The sequence below is a fragment of the Lonchura striata genome, chromosome 3 (genome assembly GCF_050655825.1).
Source record: "Lonchura striata isolate lonStrDom1 chromosome 3, ASM5065582v1, whole genome shotgun sequence".
Lineage (NCBI taxonomy): Eukaryota > Metazoa > Chordata > Aves > Passeriformes > Estrildidae > Lonchura > Lonchura striata.
The window spans coordinates 63373041-63386141 of record NC_140705.1 but is presented as its reverse complement, the minus strand read 5'-3'; positions in this window follow the sequence as shown (position 1 = coordinate 63386141).

The window sequence follows — 13101 nt, the reverse complement described above, 5'->3', positions numbered from 1 at the left end:
AGTGCTGAGAGTTGTGCCACATCCCAGGCTGTCTCCAGGCCCTTAGCCCAGAGGCAGCAAGTGTCCCATGTCCATATTGCTGAGATGCCCTCAAGAGGAAGCTGTCTGCAGGGACTCTTCCTGCTGGCTGGAAGCCACAGCCATGCAGCAGCCAGATGGCCATTTCATGGCATGACTGATAGAGCCTTCAGCCTTACTCGTGCTCCAGCATGTCTGGTGACATGATGACCCCCAGCTGCTGTGGATGACGTTGCCTCCCCCTGAGAGCCCTCTGTTCCATTTTGAACAGGACCCAGTGCTCTCCCCAGCCTCAGCCTGTGCAGAGGGGCAGCAGTGGAGCCTGTAAGAAACAGGTACCCTTGATGTGTAAGCACAGGCAATTCTCAGAGGATTGCATCCAGACAAAATTTTCATGATGCTGTCGGTCCTCCCAGTCTTGGTCTAGTCACTCCACCCATCTAGTTGAGATGTGCCCTGAAGGAGCAGTGCAGCTCCACTAAAAGCCTGTATTTTTTATGAGATGATAGTTGGTAAAGCTGCAGGCAAGGTCAGAATCTTTATCCTGCCAAGGTGACCTGGTGTTGTACAGGGCAGTGGAAATATGGCACATGGGACATAACTTATGTCAGGACAAGATATCTTAAAAGACAAGGTCCTTCTACAAGTGCTTCAAATGCTGGTTGGCAAGGGCCATGCCTGGGGGTGACCCATAAGGCAGGACAGTGCAGGTATGGCCAGATCAGCCTCAGCCTGTTGTGCAGCTGTGTAAGGGTGTGGGCTGATACCAGTGGACTAGTCCTCATTTGCAACTAAAAGCTGTAGCATAGGCACTGCAATGTGCCACAGTGAAGAATATCAAGTCTAGATGTTGCTAGCAGCATAATCTATTGACACCTTGGCACATCAATTTTCGGACACAGGCAGGCTTTTCCCCCCTAACTCTGACATATATCAAGGGCATTATATCCAGGATACATAAGCTAGGGTTCTCATTGTCATTCTCTTTGATGGACTCACACCAACAAGGGATCTGACCCTATTTCTATAATCTGCCCCAAATGCCAATGACTAGAGTCTGTTTCAATTTAAAGCAATGAAGCATTAATATCTTTTAAAAGAATTTAGTTTCAAATTATTTCAAACAAAATGAAAAGATGTGGCACTCTATAGGCCACTGAAATCAATTGGGTGAATTTGGAACTTAGTATTTACTGTTGGGATCTACACAAATTCAAGAGCCAAAGGCAAGATTAGTTGGATTAGTGCTTCAGTGGTCCTTCATTATCCATTTCTCCCTCAGTGACATGATTTGTGTCTTCAGTTAACTGTGCTTATTAAATGAGAATGATGAAGAATTGAAGTAAAAATACATAAGTAAAAGGAGGATGTTGAATCTTGTTAATCTTGTTTAGAATGTTAGAGCATTTCATTAAATAAAATATTTAATTGATGTTTACTACATTTTCTTCCAGTGTTTAGTCTAAGAGTCTTACTCTGACATTGGAAAAGAGAAAAACAGAAATGTCTTACAATTTGCTTACTTACCACATTGAAGATAGGCAGAAAACAGAATCAGGTCCACCTGAACATGGGGTTCCTGAGCAGAGACCGCTCTTTTATTCCTCTAGTTTATACTGCTTTCTAGGCTGTGATAACAACTGGAGAACCACTTGCTTTTGGGGATCCCAGTCTGTCTCCTGTGGCAACAGCAGAGGAGGAAGGAATGCCTTAATGGTGTGAATCCAGACTTGGCTCTGCTGCAGACACTCTCAACAGTAGGCCAGTTTTACAGTCTTGCACAAGGATATCCTGATGCACTGGAGAATCAGGCTGCTGTTCTGGAAAGTGAAACTTATTGGTCAGTTGACCTGAAAAATTGTCTCTTTTTACTGGAGCATCAGCTGACATTAACTGTAAGTAAAAAGAGTGAAGGGGACTTGCATGTGGCACAGACAATAGATGGGACATGAGCATAACATCTACTCAAATCTTCCATTAAGTCAGCAGCTGAATCTGAAATCATCCCAACTATTTACTCATCACGTGGGTAGAAACTATTTCCCAGGGCACATTTCAGTCAGCCTTTTAAATAGCCTGTTAAATCAAAATAAATATGACCACATTACTTTTTAATTTTTCACTGTTTCAAACCAGGTTTAATTAGGCACACTGCAACCTTGAAAAAATCTAAGAAACAGGGAAGTTATATTGATTCTTTATTGTCACTTTAATTGTCTATTCTGATGTGTTAAAACTGAAACAATCTTCCAGCTGCAATGTCTAATGAACTCCAAGATCAAACATGATCTTGCTAATTATGGAGTTAATGAGGACAAGTTCACAGGCAGAGTTAAGTTAGTAACTACATGTTTCAAAGCATCTTGAAGCTCAATAAGATCTTCATTTGGTGTTATAATGGTATACAGTTTGCATTTCTTCTTTCTGAACATGTTACAGAAGGGCACCCTATGTATGTTATATGCTGCTAATCATGTGCAAACGACACAAAGACAACTTCAATAAATTAGGAAACTGACTGTTTATAAATCAACTCAACATCGAAATCTCATTTACATTTCTGCTATCCCATGTAATGTGTTTACACACAAATAATGACAACATTAGCATGGGAGGGGGACAAATTTAAATTCTACAGCATGTTTCTGAAACTAAACCATCAAGAAAAGGCAATCAACATTGTAAATGAGCATACAGGCATTTAGATTTTTAAAAAGATGCACTACTAAATCAGGCCTTTCAACTCAGATAGCAAAATGAACCTTACAGCTGTATCCATTTCAAGGGCATGCTTACACTGGGCACAAGTAGGATAGGAGAGTGCTGTGTTTGAAGAAAGCTACTTCTTACTCATGCTAGGAAAGCTTGTACCTAAAAATTATTGTTTCTAGAATTGTTTGTAATGAGAGTTCATTCTCTATTTATTTCCTCCTCTTCCTCCTCTTTTAAAATTTTTGATAACCTTGGAGTTATAGCCGCTCCTTGTGTCCTTTCAGAGTAGACACTCCTGAAGGATATGTAAGGTCTGTAATTGTAAAAACAAACAAACAAACAAACAAACAAACAAACAAACAAACAAACATCCCACAGACAACCACCTGCATTAGTAGAAGCAGCAGGAGTTGGTCACAGTGGCAAGAGTTTGTCTGCATCCAGCAAGCAGCTATGCTGGATTAAGCAATCAAACCCATGTGCCTTACATTAAGGAAGCCATGTCATATGGAAATAAAGATCATTTAACAACACACTGGGAATACTTTAGAGTTCACACTTCTGGACCCAGAACAGTAAAGTAGGAGGTATCAGATAAAGGCTCAGAAATACCAATAATGACCATGAATCCTTGAGAGGTTCAGGCAAGCAATGGAGCCAGGAGTAGTGCTGTGTAACATAACTACCTCTTGATTTAGAAATATATTATTTCAAATTTATCTTACAAGTACATGACAGATCTATCTCCATTCAAGTAAGTGGAGAAGGACAGGTGCACAATATGCAATTTTACTTTTTCATTAAATCTGGTTTTATACAATGTAGTTCTTCAGGCTGTGGTTATGTGAGCCATTTTTTGGCATCAGTACTGCTTTATTTGCTTCTTTTTCCTGCATCATGTCCTCCTCTATGCTACTGCAGCTGTTCTCATGACCCCTACAGCAAACCATATCAAGGAACTGACCTGGGTGAGAATAAAACAGTTATATTTTTTCTGGATTATTTTCCAATCAGATTAGTTAATGTCTTCATTTACCACAGTGCTATAAAATTCTTTGTGCTAACACGGGAGGGGACAGATGGGAATGGAAGTAGATGCATAAAGGAAGTGAGGAGGACAATGAGAGGTGGTTTAAACATCACTGCCACAATATGTATCACAGTCTCAGTTTACTGATTCAAGACATAATTTCCATCCCCTTTTGTCCCACCCAGACAAAATCCTGTTCCTTAATAACTCTCAATATTTCTGAATGAATTTTTCAGCATCTGCTTTTATCCAAAGTGGCATCACCCAGACACCCAGCATGAGGATTGGGGAGATAGCTGTTACTTAGTCTGCAAACCAAGCATCACTTAGATCCGTATTTAAACAGACTGTTTAGAAAAAATTTTTCAAATACTCATAGGTGAGGTGGCAATGTTAAGATGCTTTCATTTGTGGTCAACTGACATGGCCCAACAGTTTCTACCCTCTTGACAAAGTTTCATTTGGAGGTTGTTATTAATGTCAACCAGGAGCTTAGAATAAATATAAGAAGTTCAGTCTGTGGTACTGAATCCACGTATCCTGAAATCAATCTTCAGAACAATTTCCTTTGTTATAACTAGCTTATGTCCTCCTCTCTTAGTGAACTGCATTGGATGCTTCCTTTCCCAGTACCAGCAAAGGGAGGCAGGACAGCATTCACACTTCCCTCTCCTTTTCCGCTGCTCCCATTTGCTGCCCAGTGTTCAGCTCCCTGTCATTTCTGTTAATGTGTCTAGGTAGTGTTTCTCTTGGTCATCCTCACTTCAGGGAAATTGGTTTTCATTTTATGGCTCTGGGTGTGAAACTTTGCATCTGAAATATGTGTCTGTGCAGTCCCCTGTGAGCATGGAAGAGGATGTGAGCCATCCTCAGCATACTGGTGGCTTTGCCACAATGCATACAGCATTTTTGTTCAGCATACTGGCTTGTTGTTCAGCTCTTCCCCAGGCCTGGTCTGAAGAATTTAGACCTCTCACTGTGGGGCTATGAATAGAAAGGTAAGGGAAATCTCTAAGCCAGCAGTGTAACGATGCCAAGGGTGAGAATCTTATTTCTTTAATATAAATAAGACTGCAGATAGAGCTTTCTCGGTGGCAGATACCCTGAGAAGTCAAAACTGGTTCTTAAGAGTTGGACCTACAAAATGGTCCCGTAGAAACTCTTGGGTAAAGGAAGGGACATAAAAGAGAAGCTAGAAATTAAGGAAAAACCTTGAGATCTTTCTGGGTAGAGTGACTTTTTGATTTGCATTATACTTGAGTAGTCTGCATGAGCAAAAACTGGTGCAGCATGACACCAGTTATTTCTAAGCTGGGGAGAGTGTTGGCCATGTAATAAAGGAGAATATCTATCCTATTATGTCTTCATGGAACAGAAAAAATCCTCTAAAATAATTTTAATTAGAATTATCATTTTTCTTTACAACACAAATTCTAACTCATTGCTTTGCATGTTGTGGTGCAACAAGTCCTTTTTAAGCAGTCCCTCAATACTACCAAAGGTTTTCTTACACTACTTAAAATAGGGAATGTTTTCCCATCCTACATGGCCTTTGGTTTCCATTCCTTTCAGTGTGATTTCTTCTTTGTTTCTTTTCTGTGCTAGGAGATGATAATGAGGCTCACACACCTTCTGCTTTAGTGCTTGGAAATCTACCCTGGGTTTAGCTTAGATGCAGCGAGCTGAGAGGCTTCCCCCTACACGCCGCCAATTTTCAGTGCACTCATATGTGGCTGACGCGGTAGGGGGCTAATCCCAACAGCAAACATTATACTCTTTCCATACGCACTTACACTTTAGAATCAAGGGTAAAAAGTTCTCTTTGAAGCCCATTTTCTCTGAATGGTCTGGCAAGCTAACGTGAACTTCCCAGATTCTGGCCAGAATTCAAATGTATCGCTGCGCAGCTCAGTGACGGTTGCAATTGTTCCAGGCCCTCCCAGTACACCGGCCTTCCTGTAGCATGCGATGAGAAGGACATACTTCTTTTACAAGAAGTAAGAAGCCATTTATTTAAGTATGGCTACAGGCAACATACTTGAGCAAAGTTTACCCACAGAAAATTCGTCTATTTTTGTTCATCTGCTGTCTCCAATGACTTATGTTTCAGCAGGTATCATTGTAGAAACAGAAATAAGTGGTTTAGGGAAATTATTTCTGATCACTGGACATAGGTTGAGCTGGCAAGTCTGACCAATGGAAAAATGTTCAGAAGCTCATGCCCTTTTTCATTTCAATAACAATAGAGACACATTCTGTGCTCAATCTGGAAGCAAATGTTGCCCATATTTGGATCTCAGTGGGAGCTGTGCATGTGGAATTTGGCCCAAAGTGTTGTGTTGCAAGATGCTTGTTATGCTTGCCCTGCTTTAAATCTTGATTCTTCCTATTTGTAGGACAAATGCCATTTGACTGTGACTGAGTCTGTATTAAAGTAAGTATCAGACTGAAAACAGATTTTTGCTGTATATGTACAAAGGGATGGAACAGATTAAGTTTGCTGATCTCTTGGGGGATGCTTGAAACTGGACTGGTACAAGATCCACATCTGTTGTATATCATCCAGGATGGGTATTTTTGTACCAAATTTTTATCAGGTCCTTGAATTCATAGGCAGGTCTTCCTTCTAGCTATGGTTCCAAAGAAAGTAGACAATATTTACAGTATTATATATTTGCAACTGTTTCCTATATTAATCTTATTTTATTGGAACACTAGTAAATTTTCAGATTAAGTGTGGTGTACAAAAGTGGGTATGCTTTATGCACTCAGTTTCAGCTCTTTGAAACCAGGACAATAAAAGGAATCACAAGCAGGCTTCTGGGGAGAAATCTGCTTTCATCCTTACGTGCAGGAAAGAGAAAGCTTCCAATCAGACTAATTCAGAAGGGGGCAAAACATCTTTAGTGTGCTCTCATTTTTGTCTCTGAACTTTGCTCATTTACAGATACATGAATAGCGGAGACCATTTCCAGTTGAGAGTGGAGCTGGAGAACTAGGACCTAAAAACTGTGAAGCGAAGGTATAATTCCATTCAATAGAAATAATGAGTGGCATCTGTCCCTTCCATCCTTTGGATGGACAAAATCCTTGGACAGAAGGAAGCCCAGCTTTGCAAGAGCATCAAGAGATGAGACAATACTGTGATTTTCCTCTGAACTTTATCTTCTGGAAAAATCTACTTCCTGATTTTGGCCTGAGTTTTTAAGTAGACTGACATGATACAGACTTCATTCAGAAGTGAATTTCTTAGTAAGAAAACTTTCTTTGATACTTCTCTCTCCCTGCTATATTTGCAGCTCAGTCTTTAGCTCAAAATGCAATCTTTGGGACCACTTCCTCTTTGAGAACTACAGGAGGCCAGACACAGGACATTAAGGGTCAGAGTTCCACAGCCAAGAAAGCTTAAAAGTGATGGGTTTGCTTCCCCATGTGGTTTACATCTCCTGAACTTCACAAATATTCCACTTTAAATTATTGCAGGTAGTATTAACATGGGCCCACATATTTCTCCTTTTTGTCTGTTACTTGTCTTTGCCTTGTTGTATTTTTCTATAGGAAAGCTCTTTATGGCAACTTGATCACAGTGCAATACTTTCTAGATCTGCTGCATAAATGCAGCTCTGAGAACTAAACTGAAAGCTGCTGGTGGACCATGATCCATCTGCGTTCATTTTGTTCACTTAGAACCCATCCAGTGTTGCTGAGGTGTTATTAGAATTGAACAAATGCTAAAGGTACATTTCTCCATTACTCTACACAGTCATTCATGGTACACTGAACAAAGATTAAACAAATTAATATAAAGCTTATATAAGTAAACACAATTGTGAAACATTAATTGATCGCTGTGCAATATGTAGCCTTAGACTTAAGAGTACTTGGGCATTAATGTTATATTTCTCAAGCACACTCCTGGTCCTCCAAATTCTGCAAATGGAAGAGCAAATGAAGAGGCTACTCCTGTGTAGGAGGATGTAGCAGTTTTCTGACATGTTATGTGTTAGATTTCAGATGTTGCACTGAGAGACAGAACTTCCCTATGCCTGAAGGACCTACCCTATAGGGCTTAGAAATCCTTCCTGTGTAACTGCCTTTTCAGCTTGCTTGACTACTTACCAGGGTCTTTATTTTTTCTTCCAGGGAAAGGAGGGAGGAGGGGACTTTTTCCCTAGATCCCTTGTTCTCTCTATTTTGCTTTGAATGTTGCGGTGTGTTTGGTTCCCCCCTCCCAATGTGCTTGGATAACCCAAAAGAAAGAGAAGTTCTTTTTTTTTTCATCCCTTTTCCCTGAGGAGACAGAGAGAGAGAGTGGGGGGGGGAGGAAAAAGAAAGATTAAGATGTAAGCTGGCTAGATAAGCCTGGAACTGGGTTTATTACTACTGCTGAATGAGAGTACAAGGATATAAAAGCAAACCTGCTTTACTGGAGCTGGAGCGAGGTTGGTGGGAGACCTACCCTGATTGTGTGCCACTCCGAGAAGGGATGTTTCATTAATTACACATTAACTATGTGCACTGAGGAGGAGGCAGAGGATAAAAAATGCAGATGTTTCTGCTGCCCAACAGAATGAAAACCACTCTTGATCCTGTCAAAAGAACATTTTGAATCAAAGGGCTTCACAGAAGTGGAAGAATGAGTTTTGTGGCTGAGTGCAATGGTGCGGCCTTTTAATCATTAAACCCTTTTATAGCGGTAAAATGAACATCCATTGTCATGGCCACTCCAATGGGGCCATCGGAGCTGGTGAAAAGGGAATGCTTTACGAAGGGCACTAAAACAGGACACAACCAGCCCCGCTGGTAGATTTCTAAAGGTAACAACAGCAGTGCATAACAAAGAATGAAAAGATGGCCCAGGTTGGTTTGCTTAAATTACTTTCCTTCCCAAACCCTCCCAACAAGCTAAACATGCACCAGATATAATGAGCATTAGGACTTCACAGGCTGGCAGTTCCCCTCCTTTGTTTTCTCAGGGTTTTACTGTCTTGGTTTAATTTTTTTCTGTTCTTTAAGTGAAGGCTCCTTAGGAAAATGGATTGAAATGTTGTTTTATTCGTAATCACTCTCTACAGTCCTAGTAAGGCCATTAGTATTGTGAGAGGAATGATCCTCTCTTCTTGTATAGACTCCACCCCCACCCCCGCAAGTATGCAGGAACAGTAATGTTTTAAGACTGTTTCAAATAAAACATTTCCAGCCCATTTTTAGAAAGCAGACTAAATTTTAATTTGTCAGGCCATGACCCTGGAGTTTTAGTTATACTACTTCCTTGCTCCTTTCTTCTCCTTCCCTTTAATTTCTCAGTAGAAATGATTTAATAAACTATTTCTCGCATCAATCTAAGAAGAATTAAAAGATTTATTTCCCAAAGTTCCCATAAGCCTTGGAAAACTATATTGTCGGGTTTTTTGGAGCAGAACTTGTCAGAGAAAAGTAACCTCATTTCATGGGGAGTTTCATATCTAGGTTTTGTTCCAATAGGAAATAAATGGGAATCAAATTTCAGCTTCTAGGTAATGCATCTGACGGACACCCTGGTACCATGAATCTTGACATTCTGTACTTTTGAAAGAAGCCAGAAGATGAAAGCTAGAGAAAGCAAGGCTTTCTGGCTCCCAGGCAGTCATTCAAATGAGCTGCTGAGAATCCAAACACTTTGGGAGCTATGACTTTGGATGAAGGAAGACATCAACTAATCAGAGAGACTTTCATACCATCAGCAATTTTTTTTCAATTTGAATACTGAACTCTGAACAATTTCTGGAAAAATACCAATGAAGCTGATTCACCAGAATAGGATGAAAAATATTATTATGGACTACTTTAAACCAGTTCCTTACGAATTATTTCTAGTATAGAACTAATGGTCAGAGTTTTATACTTTCTGTAGCATTTGAAATGCAAATGTATTTCAAACTGTATATATTAATCCTTATATCAAAAATAAAAATTGGTGAATAACATGATTCCTGAGGTGTCCTTGAGGCTATTTCTGCACCAACTGTTTAGCTATGAATCCTCTTTTATTTTTAGTTCAGGAGAAAAGGCAAAAGCACTACTGTTATGATGTTTGATTACTACTGATTACTACTTCTACTGAGCCACATGCTTATGTAAAGGGCAGCAGCCTGGAGAAAGTCATCACAAATGTCTATATGAAGACAAAAACTTTATGGCTTATCATCTGTGAGGGGATTTGATGAGATCGTTCTCTGTGAATATTGGTGCAAGAATTGTCAGGAGAGTCCAGATGGTGCCAACTCTTTAAAGCTCTGGAGGAGTTTCAAGTGTGCAGGAAAAACAAATCTGTTTCTTTGCAGATTTCTCAACTTTTGTAACAACTGGAAATTTCTCAACGTCAGGTTTTCACTTTTGGAGGAACTCAAATGGTGATCCTTACTTGTTTAGCTAACTTCAGAAGAGGCTCTGTAACTGACTCAGTACTTTTCTAAAGAGAAAAGTCAGCCCCCTGCAAAAGAAAGTAGCAAAATACTAAAAAAAGCACTTTGTACAGAAGCAGCAAAGAAAACAAGTGCTATAAAAATGCTTGTTCCCTGGCAGCAATCCAAAGGGATTGACAGATAATTCTGGGTGCAGCTCTGAGGAGCAGTGAGAATCAGATGAAAACAAGTCATTACAGAAGGCTGGGCAAAGGATGGCAGGGTAATAATGAAATTGCTGGGAGGAGTGACCTGCAAGAATCATTAAGAAAAACTGCTCAGAGACATTCATTGGAGTTACAGGTAACTGAGATGTGCAGAAGAGTGGCATCTGTGGCCTACTATGAATGGCTAATAATACAGTTCAGGGAAGGGCTTGGACAGCTAAGATCACTGCTAAAAATTGATTCAGGATCAAATATGGGTGTGAGGTGGTAACGAGACAAGAAAAGATGATACCCACCTCAATCCCTAGTCTAAATACTAAAGGCACACCTGGGTAACCTCAGCTTCTGCATTACCTAGAGAGGTTAAGGATGCTAAGGTTGACTGAACATAAAAAACTCCAGACTTTGACATGGACTTAAAGACAGTGTTAAGCAGCAGCAGCTCAGGCTGCGTACCCTGAAATACTGCACTGATGCTGACCTAGAATCATGCTCATAAAGATTATATACCAGTTTAAAGTATTTCTATCTTTTATTAGTTTCCCATGATGTGTTGCAATTATTAGCTTTCTGATTATCCTTCTCCGTACTATCTTTAAGCTTTTAGTTGAATTTTCAGAAAAAATTTGAAAAAAAAAATGGGCAGCTTCCTATTATTTTAACATCAGACGTTCCTTGCTTCAGAAATATCTGGGACTTATCAGTATGGAAATAGAGCTAAAACAAGCCTGGTGCATAGAGGTGAAACAAGCATGGCTCAAATTAAACTAATTCTGTGATCTTTAAAGAGGAATGATGCTTTCCCTATCCTGGCCAAGCTAATATTTCTGCCTTTGCTGAATCACACCAAGCCAGCTACTTCTGCAGTTACTAACAAGCAGCAGTGCACCAATCCTTTGTTTTGGCTGTGGTCCATTTATGAGGCAGACTGGTGCTTTAGTCAACTTCATCGTGCCATCTCCATGGGCAGAAGATAAATCACCTGATGCCGATGAAAGGCTCAGACAGGTAGAGCAAAAAAGAAATATTATGTCCCAAATAGTTACAATCAAATTTAAAAGTAAAGACGGCAAAGAACTACATACCCAATTATTTCTACTCTGCATTCAGAATCCTAAAGGTATTTCCAAAAAGTTTTAGGTACTCCGCGCAGGTCAGGTTAGGGCACTCTGATTTCCAGTAGTGGTAGACTTTGAAATTTGGGTACCTCAGTTTGGTCACCTAACCAACAGAAGGCACCCCCATCTCCTGCTGGCTTTGAAAAACCTCCTCCCAAGGCTTTTTCACAGAAGTAACAAGTGAGGGTGTTGAGAAAGTCACTTATTTGTAAACAAAGCATTTTACAATGCCTTGAGAGATGTTTTAAGTGAGCCTATGTTGCATAAAGCTCCTCAGGGATCTGTCGCAGCAGCAGCAGCAGCAGGGCACAAAACAAAGTCACTTCTTCTGTTGCACTTTATTCTGTTGTCATGTTAAAAGCAATGAATTTATTTCCCCCTCTCAGCCCTCCCTCAACTACTGCAGCCCTGCAGTAAATCAAAAAAGTAAACTCTCATTCTCATTGTGCAGGGCTTACTTCCAGGCCTCTACAGTTTCCACAGTAACTAATTAGAAATTTGCATCTCTAAGAAAGAATTATTTAATACTGATGTAAGCCCTTTTATTCTTTGGAGCTTGGCCTTTTGCTACTCAACTTCTGGTAGATGTTGGGCCTTAAGGTCATACTGTACAAACTCTGAATGTAGGTGGCCCTAGTGTTGCTTTTTTTATTTCGGATGATTCATATCCTGTGAAGAAAATGTCTTGCCAGGTTTTTGTTGAATTGCAAAGATTTGAAAGGCAGCACCCAATTCATTTAGTAGCCATTTGTTTTAAACTGTAACATCTTCCCCATTCCTCGTTAGCTAACTCTTGTGTAATTGAGTCATGCATTTTTAGCCTTGTTAAACCAGTGGAGTTAGGTCACACTGATGCACCTTTCCCATTAGTTCCATTTGCTTCCCCTGGCTTTCTGCCTTTAGTCAGGCCTTTTTTTTCACATGGCAGGAAAGAAAGCCTTGGATACCCTGAGTGCACAGATACGTGTTTTATAGCTCAGCCATAGACACTGTAAATCCAAGACACTGTCCCACAGTCTCAGAGCAGATGTAAATACTGAGAGAGGAGGAAATGGAGGCTGCAATGTGAACAGAACCCTTCCCTCATGTTCATGGTACAAAATGGCTTGGAGCAGTTTTTATCCCAGACTGGCAAGTACCCCTCACAAAGCTGTGCCACCTCAAGCTTCAGCTGACCCCAACAGGCTTTGCATTAGGCTTGCAGTCAGTTTGCCAGCTCAGGCTCAGCAATTTTTCAGCTTTTGAACTTTTCTACAAAAGATCTGTCAGGAAAGGAACAATTCCACCAGCATCCCTTCCTACCATCAGATGGATCTTACCCATCCTCTTCTGTCCAAATTTTGTACTGCCGTACCTGAGAGGATTTCAGTAGGACTCTTATCATTTTATAAACTTATAATTTAATATTATATATATATAATGGTTAAACCATTAAATATATAAACTGGTAATATGTGCATATATGTATATGTATATATGTAATATTTTAGATATATATATAATTATTTTAATATATATTTCATTTTATATATATATATATATATATATATATGTGTGTGTGTGTGTGTGTGTGTGTGTGTGTGTGTGTGTGTAAGATTATATAAGCTTATAAT